Consider the following 10,083-nt stretch of genomic DNA (forward strand, 5'->3'; position numbering starts at 1 on the left):
TAGAGTTAATAAGAGAATTGAGTAAATTCATGTGCAAGCTTGTGTGATGACCATCAACAAGAAGTTAATTAAAAGATTAAATTGGTTAACTATTGCAAGTCTAAATTAACCCGAATAATTGATCTAGTAAATCTAATTAAATTACACAACTGGCCACTGTTCAAGTTAATTTATTTGCTAAGGATTAGTGTAGTGAATGCGAATCTAATCACTTGAATCGGTAACCGACAAAAGAATTAATCCATTGCACCATTACCTTAAAATCAACCATAGGGTCAATTGAGTTGAACTAAACAGAAGTTCCTTCCCAATTATTGAATCTAGTTAAGTCTTTATTTTCTAGTTCTTAAATTAGTAATAGTTAGCAAGTTTCTAGTCTTGAAAAACTAGAGAACCCCTATTCTTATTAATTAAATTAGATAAAATTAGTTTTTAACTTTAATTTGCCGTTCCCTGTGTTCGATACCCTACTTATCTAACTATACCACAATTGATAGGTTCACTGCCTTTGTGTGTTATTTTATAATTAAAAGTAGGTTTAAAACTAAGTGAGTTTGCACACATCAAGTTTTTGGCGCCGTTGCCGGGGAACGGTTCTAAATTAACATTAAATTCTAATTTAATCGATCCTTTGTGTGAGATTTATCTCACACAAAGTTATTTAAAAGGCAATTCAGTAAGTAGGATTAGTTTTAATAAAATTCCGTTTTTAGAGTAACTAGAAAATTTTTTCTGTTTTTGCCTTGAACTCGCCGAGTGCACTCGTGCCGACTCGGCGAGTACATCGTTGTTTCAGTTTTAATTTTTTATTTTATTTTTGTTCTTTTTACACGTTTTCTATTTTGTTTACAGTTGTTTCATGACCCGAGGATCTGATACACCTCTGGTCCCCCCCTCTTGAAGACCCGGAATCCGCGCTAAGGAAGAGCAAATGCAAAGCCGTTAGAGAATCCGCTCCTTCAAAGAACTCGCCACTCAAAAACCTCAAGTCCGTTTTCAGCAAGAAGATGAGCAGCAAATCCGGAGCATCCCGTGCCTCTTTGACTATCAAAGACCCAATTCAAGAAGATATCGAATACGAGACCGAGGAAGAAGAAGAACCCACATTCGAGCACAACTCCGAGTTTGAAGACGATTTAGTCATCACTATGGCTAATATCGATAAAGTCCCCATGGGGAATGGAAGAAGAGGATGCGCGATGACACCGGCCCGGGACTTGTGCAGCCCGCAATTCCCGTGACCGCCACTTTCGAACTAAAAGGCCATATTCTCGCTCAACTAAAGGAAATTCCTTTTTATGGGAAGGATCACGAAGACGCCTACAAGCACTTGGACGAAGTGAATGATGTGGCCGACTACTTCAATGTACCGAATGTCCCCCGCGAAACCCAGCTTCTTCGCATGCTCCCAGTCACGCTCAAAGGAGCTGCAAATGATTGGCTAAAGTCACTTCCTCCCGGATCAGTCACCACATGGGCCAAGATGAAAGAGGAGTTCATAGATCACTTTTGTCCGCCCTCCAAAATAGCCAAGTTAAAGAAAGCAATTGCCAACTTCGAGCAACAGCCCGGAGAATCTCTTTATGAAGCATGGGAAAGGTACAAGAGTTTGCTTAGAAATTGCCCACATCACGACCTTAATAGCCAACAATAGGTCTCCATTTTCTACGATGGAGTCAATGTCACCACAAGGCAATTGCTAGATTCTCAAGGTCCGCTCACGAAGAAGGCGCCCCCGGTAATCAAGGAGCTAATAGAAGAATTCTCTAAGCACTCTAGAGAATACCATAATCCAAGAAACAAAATAAGTCGAGGAGTAGTGAACGCAGCAAATGATAGCATGGCGGCGATGATAGCTAAGCTTGACAGTCTTGATAGAAGAATGACAAAAATGGATCAAACAATCCATGCTATGAGGGTGGGATGTGAAAATTGTAGAGGGCCCCATCTCACAAAGGATTGTGATTTGGATGAGAATGGAAATAAGAAAGCTCAAGTCTTCTATTCAAGTGGCGATTGATACAACGAAAATTGGCGAAAACCTAAGAAGGAATGGCTCCCATACGAAGAGTATAAGAAGGCTAAGGAGGAAAAATACAAGCAGGAAGAAAGGGGACTATATCAAAGAGAAGAACCGATAGAAAAGAAAGCTGATTAGGAAGAAATGTTCACTAGATTCATAGCCGCATCCGAAAAGAGACATAATGATCACGATTTTGCAATACATGAGACCAGAAACATGCTAAGGAATCAGCAGGCATCCATTCTCAACATTAAGGAACAGTTGGGACAGCTTGCGCATCAAGTGAACGATAGAAGACCGGGTCAACTTCCAAGTAACACCGAACCCAATCCAAGAATGGAGAATGTTAGTGCAATAACCTCCAGCAAGGAGGAAATATTCACAGATACACTGAGAATCTCCAAGAGGAAGGCAGAAAGGGCAAAAGAGTCGGCTCCAGCAAAACCCGATCTGACTCGCCGAGTCCATGCGTAAATGAAAAAATTGTCATTCCCTTAAAACCATATAATCCTCCTTTGCCTTACCCAATCAAAGCCATGCCTGCGGAAAAAGTTGAAGCATATAGAACATTTATGAAGCACGTTAAAGCCCTCCAAGTCAATGTGCCATTTGTAGAAACAATGCTCACAACACCCAAGTACTTTAACTTGCTAAAAGGTCTTTTTGCTGCTAGGAAAGATTTGGCTGAAGTCGCGGAGATACTATTGAGTGAGCTACCCGAGAAGAAGGGTGATCCGGGGAATATTATAATTCCGTGCCAACGTAGTAATGAAGTTGTCACCCAAGCATTGACCGACTCAGGTGCAAGCATCAATATGATGCCTTTCTCTTTCTTTAAGAGGTTGAATTTACCGGAGCCAAGACCGGTAAATATGAAGATCCATTTGGCAGACAAGACAATAATTCATCCACAAGGCGTTTGTGAGAATCTCCTTATTAAAGTCGATAAGTTCATCTTTCCAGTAGACTTTGTGGTGGTTGACATGGAAGAAGACCCCAAAATTCCAATCATTTTGGGGAGATCATTTTGAAACACCGCATGTGCTTTAATTGATGTATGTGAGTCTACACTAACATTAAGGGTAGGTGACGAATCCACAATGTTTAGAGCTATACCAGAAGCCAAGCAAGAAGAGGGAAGAAAAGCAAACATCTCATTTATCCATTTGGATGATGAGGTATTACAAAAAGAACTTGCACTTTTGCAAAAAGAAGATCCAACCAAGTTTCTGCTACATTTTGGAGAGGATGGAGAAGTTAACAAGGACTTGGAGGAGATTGAAAAGCTACTGGAAGGAGCCGACTCGGAAAACACCCAAGAAATGATGGAATACGATCAGACTCGCCGAGTCACTATACTGGACTCGACGAGTCCAGTCGAATTTGATAACAACTTCGACGATTTAGATCTGCTTGTTGCTAGTCCTCTGTATAATCTGGATTTAGAAATTTTTCATGATTCTTTAGAAGAACAAACAGCAGGAGCAGAAATGGAAACAGAAGTTCAACACGCCGATGTAGCATGTCTTAATGAAATTCCACTTGAAGATGGGGTGAACACAGAAAAAGAGGAGGAGGCAAAAGAAAGGAGGGTGGAAGCTGATCAACCATTCATTACCTAACCTAGAGCACGCACCTTCACAAAATCCAAAGTAATTCAGTTTGAAGGAAAAAAGGTGCAAAAGAAGGTGAAAATGAATGGGGTGAAGAAGAAAAAGAGGAGTATGGAAGCCCAAGCAGCTGAGAATGATGCTGTGAAAAAGAAGAGAGAAGAATCAAAACGGGCTTACAAAAAGAAGATTCACGTTTACAAAACGAAGTACAAACCACAGAAGACTAGGCGTGCATTCCCGATGCTGGAAAATAACGAGACGTAGACGGGAAGGATTCCAGCTAATGACTCCTTAAAAAGAAGCGCTTGGCGGGAGGCAACCCATTATTTAGAGTTTGCTTTCTTTTACCTTTTTAAGTTTTTTTTCCGTTCGTTTTTAGACTTTTAATTCTCCAATGCATCGGATATGTCTGCTTGAGAGTGCGTATGGACTAAGTATGGTGTGAAATAAATTTTCTTTTCTTAATAAATGACAAGAATTTTAAAAATTTTGGATTGTTTGCAAGAGACTCGCCGAGTCTAACCGTGACTCGACGAGTCCATATAGATTTCAGAAAAAAAATGGCATCGCGACCAGACTCGCCGAGTCTGACCTCGACTCGACGAGTCGGTATTATTCACAGAAAAAAATAATAATAAGAATTACTTTTACAACTGGTAACTAGGGTTTTAACCCTAAAAGAATTAGTTTTTAACACTCACTCGCCGTGCGCCTCTCTCTCAATTCCCTCTCAAGCATTCATCTTCCTCTTCATTGTTCTTCAATTTTTTTTCAAGTTCCATCGCGAAAGGTAACAAATTTCTTCCTCTTTTCTGTTAAAAGCATGATTCTAAGATTATCTATGATGGAAATTGCATAGAAAAAAAAAACCAATTTCGAAGAATACTAAATTTCTAGGGTTTCGATTTTTCATGAATTATGATGTTTTGCATGCTTATTTTTGCCTAATACCTTATACACATGTGCCTAGACAAAACCCTTGAAGAAATTTTGAGATTTCATGGTCCAATTTAGACCGACCCGCCGACTGACTCGTGCAGTTCTAGCGACTCGCCGAGTCGAACATGGACTCGACGAGTCGAGTCGGGGGACATGTGCATGACGTCTTTTAATTATAATCTATGTTTCTGGGTTTTGTATCTTTGTTTTGCAGAAAGAATGTTCAACAGGGGGCAAAGTTCTGGGGGACACCAAGGGGACTTTCCTTGGTTGAATTTCCCACAAATTGAGTCCACTTCAACAATGCGGAAGTGGAAGAAGAAGTTAGCCGACATAAGGAAAAAAGAAATCTACATGCCCAATAGGATAGATTGGGATTGGTTGCAAGGAGTACACTATGAAGAGGAGTTAGCTCCTTATCTTTTAAAGGAGTTTACCCACGAGGGAGAAACGATGATTCGTGATGGGTAGAGCCGGGTCTTTCGAATTTAAGAGCCGGTGTATTTGGAGCTATGCCTAGAGTTCTTCTCCACAGTATCTTTCACGGGGGGGGGGGGGGGGGGGTGGATTGTTATCACCCAGCAAGTTTCAGTTTCTGCCTTGGGGGTGAATTTCATCAATGTTCTGTGCTCGACCTTGCCTGTCGATTGGGAATTTATGACCAGCCCTTGGTCTCAACAGCTATCTGTTGGGCCTTTTTGGAGCAATCCCACATGGTGTTTCCCGATGGAGTGACTAGCGCGGGTTGGTGGAACACGATTGGCAACAAAGTTTATATTCCGAAATTGGCACAAGAGGGGAACATTCGATCGCCTACACACCGCCTTATTCATCGTCTCATTTCATCCACTATTAACCAAAGGAAGGATGATGACAAGGTTTCTAACCTTGATGTCTTCTACTTATTGAGCATTATCACACCCGACATTTTTTGCAATATTCCATGGTGTTTGGCTTCATATCTATCAGAGGGTGCGGTTAAGGATCGCAAAACTTCTCGAATCAATGGTGGTATGTTTGTCACCCGGCTAGCCAACTCGTTTGGGTTGATGTCCCGTGGTGCATGGAACTTTATGACGATGATTCCTACACCTCCATTCAATTCAATTCTTTTCCGGCGGGCCAGGATTATTGAAGACTATGGTGGTGGTCATTATGCTATCCCGCATGATGATCCGGTAGTTGGTCCCGAAGCACCGGGAAGGAGGGTCTGATCGAGGAGGGAGCGGGATGTGGAGGAGGAGCCGCCGGTGATTCTGGTTGATAATGACGAAGTACCAATGGATTGGTACAACATGGAGATGAGGCGGTTACAAGATCAAATGGCGCGGGACATCAATTTTAGCAATCAATCACATATCCGGCTTTTCGATCACTTCAACATACCACATATCGATGGTGGTAACTTTCCGTATATTCCATCATGGGACGAGGTGATTAGTACAAGGAGGAGTGGTGCGGGAGGAAGTGGAACAACACCGGATCATGATGAGGAGGAGGATTAATTTCTTTGCGTTTTTATTGAACACTTTTCAATTTTTATTTTTATGTTTTTTTGTTTTTATTTGGTTTGTTTGAATGTGTTAAGACTTTCTACTGTTTTGCTTAATGTGTGATTGCTTTGATTATTTTTCAGAATTGAATTAGGAATGCTTGCATAGGAGGGTAAGAGTTATAGAGTCAAAAGGGTTATAAGAGTGATAGAGAGTCAAGAAAGGGAAGCATTAGAGTCAAAGTATCGAGTCCGGTCCTTATGGACATGAACGAGAGAGTCCAGAAGTGAGGAGAAATTTTGACGATTTATTAGAGGCTGGAACAAATGCAGAATGCCATTTTTTCTCGTCCATCAGTCTACTCGTCGAGTGCACTAAACTGACTCGACGAGTCGCCTAGTATTCTCACACATACGAAGATGTCCGCTCTTATACTCGACGAGTCACATATATGACTCGACGAGTCATTCATTTTTAAAAAAAGGGGACTGCTGATCTGAGGCTGCTAAGAGTACCACTTGACCATTTATTCTTCCCATATTGATTCCTGAAGATCTGAGACTGTTTTTCCGCGTATTTGGAGCGACCCACACGAGACTTTGACACCCAAGACATGGATGAGATGTTCCCATGTCTAAAGTCAATTGAAGAAGGAGCTGAAGAAGAGAGTATCAACCTATCGACTGCTACCCCAGGGGAGTTTGTTCCAATTCTCTCTTTATATTTGCATTTTTGTTTGCATAATATGCAATGAGGGCATTGCATAAAATAAGTGTGGGGTAGGGGGTTGGTTACATATTAGAAAACTTAGAGTCTTAATTTAGACTAATTTTAAAAAATTACTTAGGATTTAATTTAGAAATTTTGGTAAAAGTAAAATTAGGATTCCATGTTAGAATTGTGTTGATAATTGCATGAAAACCCAAATGTTTAGTTGAGCCTATATACGTTCTAGTGCATTTGTGGCTTCCTTATTCCAGTGAAATCATGGGACAAAAACAAGACCTTGCTCAGCCTGAGGGATGCAATATTTTTAGCAGCCTAAACCTGAAATGTATCTAGGAAAATTGTTATCATTAGCCAATAAAGGTTGAGATTGAGCGCCCCTGCTTAAGCATGTAGGGATTTGAGTGAAAAAAAGTGAGGTACATGAAAAAAAAACCAGTAAAAAATGAAAAAAAAGAGAGAATTACAAGAAAAGTTGTAAGAATTTTGGAGCAAATATAGTGAAGATCAAAAGATCAAAATTCCAAGAAATTCAAAAAGTTGAAGATACCAAGAAATCAAATCAATAAAGGTGGTGAATTCAAAGAGATCAGAGATCAAATTATCAAGGAAGTGAAAAATTCCAAAAGAGCTCCATAGTGGTATCGAAAAGTTGTAATTCTAGATTATGTATGCTTGGGTTGCTCAATTAAAAATACCTTGAGGGTAAGAGGTTTTCTACGAATGGATTCGCAGGGTTGCATAAAATGAGCATAGTTCGGGGTGAGTGGGCGAATGTTTATGAGGATTGTGAGTATTTGGAGTATGGGAGGTCCTTAGGAAAAATTTTAGACACAAATGCATGCGTTGCGGTTTTGGCATAATGGTTAGGTTAGATTGGAGTTGTCATATATGATTCTAATGTTTTAAAATTTAGTTTTGCTTGGGGGCAAGCAAAAGTCAAGTGTGGGGTATTTTGATATGTGCATATTTAGTTCATATTAAGTATAGATTTTTATTCATTTATTAGCTTAATTATTGCATTTTATGGACAAAAGGTACTTAAAAAGTGTTTGAATTATATTTTCAGTCCAAAAATGAAGCTCGGAAACAGAAGGAAGCAGGAGAAGCGGTTGAGAGATCGAGAATGGAACAAAGAAGAAAAACACCAAAAATAACACCTACTCGGCGAGTAGGGTCGATTACTCGGCGAGTCCGATCGAAGAATCGAGAAGATAATGACTCGGGATCCCAGAGACTTATCACAATACGGGGACTGAGAGATGGACTCGACAAGTCGATTCGTATATATATAGATAACTCCTCAGAACGATGGAAAAAAATTCTGGAACGATTCAGAAGAGTTTAGCTGCGATTAAGAAGGCAGAAAAACCCTAAAAGACGACGAGAGAAGCTAGAATTCAATCCCGAAGAAGAATTGAGGCAAAACTTCATCATTCCACTTATTCTTTTGTTTTATCATTATGGTTAAACAATTTGACTATGTTTGTTTGCTGTTATTTACTTCAATTATGAGCTAAAACCTTTAGACTTCTGTTTGGGGATACAAAGTTGACAATATGGTTTGATTGATTGGTAGGATTAGTTCTAAGTTGGTGATTTTTTGTTATTTTAGCTTGCTAAAGAACCTTGTGTGTGAATAATAATTAATTTTCTGTTAATATGAAGATAATTGATTAGCATGAACATCTATTGATTATTAACCTCATATGCTATGTGATCACTATGCCATATGTCTAGGATTAATGAATATGAAACTAGAGTTAATAAGAGAATTGAGTAAATTCATGTGCAAGCTTGTGTGATGACCATCAACAAGAAGTTAATTAAAAGATTAAATTGGTTAACTATTGCAAGTCTAAATTAACCCGAATAATTGATCTAGTAAATCTAATTAAATTACACAACTGGCCACTGTTCAAGTTAATTTATTTGCTAAGGATTAGTGTAGTGAATGCGAATCTAATCACTTGAATCGGTAACCGACAAAAGAATTAATCCATTGCACCATTACCTTAAAATCAACCATAGGGTCAATTGAGTTGAACTAAACAGAAGTTCCTTCCCAATTATTGAATCTAGTTAAGTCTTTATTTTCTAGTTCTTAAATTAGTAATAGTTAGCAAGTTTCTAGTCTTGAAAAACTAGAGAACCCCTATTCTTATTAATTAAATTAGATAAAATTAGTTTTTAACTTTAATTTGCCGTTCCCTGTGTTCGATACCCTACTTATCTAACTATACCACAATTGATAGGTTCACTGCCTTTGTGTGTTATTTTATAATTAAAAGTAGGTTTAAAACTAAGTGAGTTTGCACACATCAAGTTTTTGGCGCCGTTGCCGGGGAACGGTTCTAAATTAACATTAAATTCTAATTTAATCGATCCTTTGTGTGAGATTTATCTCACACAAAGTTATTTAAAAGGCAATTCAGTAAGTAGGATTAGTTTTAATAAAATTCCGTTTTTAGAGTAACTAGAAAATTTTTTCTGTTTTTGCCTTGAACTCGCCGAGTGCACTCGTGCCGACTCGGCGAGTACATCGTTGTTTCAGTTTTAATTTTTTATTTTATTTTTGTTCTTTTTACACGTTTTCTATTTTGTTTACAGTTGTTTCATGACCCGAGGATCTGATACACCTCTGGTCCCCCCCTCTTGAAGACCCGGAATCCGCGCTAAGGAAGAGCAAATGCAAAGCCGTTAGAGAATCCGCTCCTTCAAAGAACTCGCCACTCAAAAACCTCAAGTCCGTTTTCAGCAAGAAGATGAGCAGCAAATCCGGAGCATCCCGTGCCTCTTTGACTATCAAAGACCCAATTCAAGAAGATATCGAATACGAGACCGAGGAAGAAGAAGAACCCACATTCGAGCACAACTCCGAGTTTGAAGACGATTTAGTCATCACTATGGCTAATATCGATAAAGTCCCCATGGGGAATGGAAGAAGAGGATGCGCGATGACACCGGCCCGGGACTTGTGCAGCCCGCAATTCCCGTGACCGCCACTTTCGAACTAAAAGGCCATATTCTCGCTCAACTAAAGGAAATTCCTTTTTATGGGAAGGATCACGAAGACGCCTACAAGCACTTGGACGAAGTGAATGATGTGGCCGACTACTTCAATGTACCGAATGTCCCCCGCGAAACCCAGCTTCTTCGCATGCTCCCAGTCACGCTCAAAGGAGCTGCAAATGATTGGCTAAAGTCACTTCCTCCCGGATCAGTCACCACATGGGCCAAGATGAAAGAGGAGTTCATAGATCACTTTTGTCCGCCCTCCAAAATAGCC

General features: G+C 39.7%; 1 non-coding gene across 1 annotated transcript; it reads right to left on the minus strand.

Annotated features, from left to right (window-relative positions):
* Positions 1 to 1,531: 1,531 nt before the first annotated feature.
* On the minus strand, positions 1,532 to 1,638 carry LOC145096379 (small nucleolar RNA R71). Its single transcript, XR_013703787.1, has one exon. It is a non-coding gene; the product is annotated as a small nucleolar RNA R71 (small nucleolar RNA).
* Positions 1,639 to 10,083: the final 8,445 nt, after the last annotated feature.

Source organism: Lactuca serriola, chromosome 3 (genome assembly GCF_051521515.1).
Source record: "Lactuca serriola cultivar US96UC23 chromosome 3, Lser_US96UC23_V15, whole genome shotgun sequence".
In the NCBI taxonomy this organism is placed as follows: domain Eukaryota; kingdom Viridiplantae; phylum Streptophyta; class Magnoliopsida; order Asterales; family Asteraceae; genus Lactuca; species Lactuca serriola.